The sequence below is a fragment of the Triticum aestivum genome, chromosome 6A, assembly GCF_018294505.1.
Source record: "Triticum aestivum cultivar Chinese Spring chromosome 6A, IWGSC CS RefSeq v2.1, whole genome shotgun sequence".
NCBI lineage: Eukaryota > Viridiplantae > Streptophyta > Magnoliopsida > Poales > Poaceae > Triticum > Triticum aestivum.
In genome coordinates, this window is record NC_057809.1 from 3,467,745 (window position 1) to 3,471,628 (window position 3,884).

The following is a 3,884-nucleotide window of genomic DNA, read 5'->3' on the forward strand; positions in this document are numbered from 1 at the left end:
GGGAAGGGAGCTTTGAAGATTAGAGGTCCCCCATCTCTCAGCGTCAAGATGGCAGCCAGAACCAAGGGGAACTAAAGGGGCTGTTTGGTTTTCAGCCACATATTGCCACACTTTGCCACACCTCACCTTACGCAACTTTGGCCAAGTTACGTGGGTGTTTGGTTTTAGCCACACCTAAGGCAAGAATTTTTTTTATGGGCAGTGAACCTCACATGTGGCAAGATTCCCTTAGGCAAGGCAAAGTATGGCTAACAATTTGAGCAACTCAAGTTAGGCAACTGTAACAAAAATAATGTGGCAACATAAGGCAAACATGGGTGTTGTGCGGGCAGTCGTGGCTGGCTAGCAACATGCATGGCGGGTCGTATAGAGCTGGTCGTGTGGACGTTGGAGGTTGCGCAACGGCCGCATAAGCATCGATGAGTTTGTTAGCAGCCAAATCCTGCGGTCGTTGTGGAGAGATTGCATGGGTGGTGTACGTGCGCCTGCATGTATGTAGATTAGTTGGGTTAGTGGCCGGGCATGGCGGTTGGCTAGTGTGTGCGTTGAGTCTTGTACTTGGCTATATAAGTTGAGCAAATGAATGAGAAAGGCAGCCGAGAGGGCTGGGCAAAAATGTAGTGTTTGTGTGACCAAGGAGGAGAGCACTCGGCAAAGCTGGTGCTGGTGTCTTCCTTGGCGTGTGCGTGTGTATGTGTTGAGTGTTCTCATCATGTGTGTTCTTGAGAGAAACTACAAGTGAGAGTTGTGTGAGGAAGAAGAAGAAGCGGCGTTGCGAGAAAGCGGCGCCAACAATTGGTATCAGAGCCAGTTTGTTTTGGCGTGGTTCGCCATGCCGGAGGCGTGCCAGCGGTGGCGGAGTTCGCCGGAGGCTGCCCGATGCTCTGGGCCGTGTGTCGGTTTATGGGGGTGCGCGGCGCGGCGAGGAGGCCGCGGTGGCTGCGGCGGCACGGTGAGGAGGCCGCGGAGGACCTGCGCGGTGGCGGCTTCAACGACACACAACGGCAGGGCGTCATGAAGGTGCTGCGCTGCGGTTGAGGCCGCAGCGGTGCAGGGCAATAAGCCGTGGCGATGAGCCGGGCGCGACCGGTGCGTGTTATGGGTGCGCGATGGACGCGCCAGGGATCGCAGGCGCGCGTACGAGCTTGCAGTTGACGTTGGGAGGAGGCATATGTTGCCGTTGTGTTCGAGTCCGTGCTCGAGTTCGGCTACATCGTTCTGGCGTTTGTCGCTGGCGGCTGCCATGGCGGACGCGGAGGAGGAGCGCGATGAGCGTCTAGTGCGGTCGGGCTCGTCGGGCGCGTCGGTTGCACGCAGGACGTGCGGGATGCACTGGTGCGGTCGGGCTCGTCGGGCGTGTCGGGTGCGCACGGGACGTGCGAGGCGTAGAGAGACGCCAAACGTGTGTCGCCGGCGGAGAAGGAGCTCGGCGTATGTTGCCGGGTCGTGATGGAGCACGGTGCGACCGGCGTCGGTGCGCCAGGTCGGGTCCGCGGCGGTGCGACCGGCGTCGGTGCGCCGGGTCAGGTCTGCGGGCTGGGTCACGGCCGTGACGACGACAATGACGGGCGCTGCAAAAACTCCGTCAACGGCGACATCATGGTTTAGGGGGAGTATGTTAGGATAAACCATGTATATGGGTGTTGTGCAGGCAGCCGTCGCTGGCTAGCTACATGCATGGCGGGTCGTTTAGAGCTGGCCGTGTGGACGTTGGAGGTTGCGCAACGGCCGCATAAGCATCGATGAGTTTGTTAGCAGCCAAATCCTGCGGTCTTGTGGAGAGATTGCATGGGTGGTGTACGTGCGTCTGCATGTAGGTAGATTAGTTGGGTTAGTGACCAGGCATGGCGGCTGGCTAGTATGTGCGTTGAGTCTTGTACTTGGCTATATAAATTGAGCAAATGAATGAGAAAGGCAGCCGAAAGGGCTGGGCAAAAATGTAGTGTTTGTGTGACCAAGGAGGAAAGCTCTCGGCAAAGCTGGTGCTGGTGTCTTCCTTGGCGTGTGCGTGTGTATGTGTTGAGTTTTCTCATCATATGTGTTTTTGAAAGAAACTACAAGTAAGAGTTGTGTGAGGAAGAAGAAGAAGCGGCGCTGCGAGGAGGCGGCGCTAACAATAAGTATTAACTTTGCCGTAGTGCAGATTATACGAAAAATATCCAAAGCTGAATCACCCTAGTATACAAGCTAATACTACAAACGGAGAACAACAATAAGGGAACATTTAGTTTGTACTGCCACCTATATGCTGACATGTTTTCAAGATTCTTACCATATAACTACTTCCTTCATCCATGAATAAGTGTACATCTAACTTTTATCTTAAGTCAAAATTTTAAAACTTTGACCACCTTTCTAGAAAAAAGTAAAAGTATTTATGACATCAAATTAGTACCACTAGATTCGTTTTGAAATATACTTTGATAATATATCAATTTGATGTCATATATGTTACTATTATTTTCTATAAAATTGGTCGAAATTTTAAAACTTTGATTTAGAACAAAAGTTAGATGTACACTTATTCACGAACGGAGGAAGTATGCATGATCGCAGTAGAAATTACGAGATCGGTGAATCACCGCCTATCATCCGAGGCAAAAAAAAAAAAGCTAAACTTTTAAGATTGTTAGCTCATTCCAGATTTATTTTTGTGTGCCAAGCCAATCTACTCGTTCATCATACCCGACGAAAAGTGCAGAATCCATTCTCCTTGGAACCATACCCTCGAGTGGAATGGTTTTCTGCAGCAGCACCCATTCGAAAACACCATCGCAATTAGATTTCCTCTCCCATAATTTGATAGTCAGGTCCAACAAAATATATTTATGTTGTTATGAAGCGTTTGAGGAACTGGGGGTCGGAGAGGATGCTGCCCCAGCGCCTGCATACGACAGACGCATGGGGGAGCGAGGACGGCTTCAGAGGGAGGCGGACAAGGATCTCGGTGAGGAGGTTGTCGTCGCCAAGCACCTTGGACACCGGGCCGGCCAGCGACATAGAACGGCGCCGCCTGTTCCGGTCCACACGCGGCGAGCTGGGAATGGGATCGCCCATGGTATGAAAAGAAATGTAATCAATGGACACACATATGCACATCAGGGAAGTTGCAAATTAAACATCCAACATACATATGCACATCCATGATCAATAGAATAGCATAGCATACAACGAGTACTAATGAATCAACTGGTTTCTCCCATTATCCCACACACATATGCACATCCATCGAGCATATATAATAGCGTACACAAAGTAATGCAGAGGGAAAGGAACTGGATTGGGAATCTTACCCTTGGCCTTGGGGAACCTCAGCAGTAGCATCCATTAGAAGCACCTATCTCCCCACAGCTGCAGCAGGGGAGGATTGTTAGGGTTTGATTAGGAGGGGGAAATCTAGCTAGGGTTTACTTTTACAACTAGGGAAAATTAAGAAGAGAAAAGAAGAACGGAGTTACTAGTTTAGATGGAGAGGGAGAGGAACGAGTAGATTGGGTTGACAGACCTCGAATCGCCGGTGGGTGGCTGTCGGAGACGGGGCGGTGGGGTGAGGTCGCCGGCGGCTCCGCTCCTCCTTTCTCCGCTCCGCAGCTTTTTTTAGAAACTTCTCCGGTCCACAGCTGAGAGTGGGAGTGGGGAACGACCACTATAGTAAGCATAATTTTTTTTATTTTGTGAGATTATTTCACTTTTGGAAACCATGGTTTTTAGGAAAATCATGATGTTTGTTGAAGCATAAATATTTTCTTTCCATTTTTTCTTGTGATACCAGATTTTAAAAAAACATGAATATCCTTATATTTCTAAATTTTCATTTTTTTTATTTTACTACACTTTCTTGTAATATATTTCAACGAGATGTTTTTGCACAGTTTATATTTCTC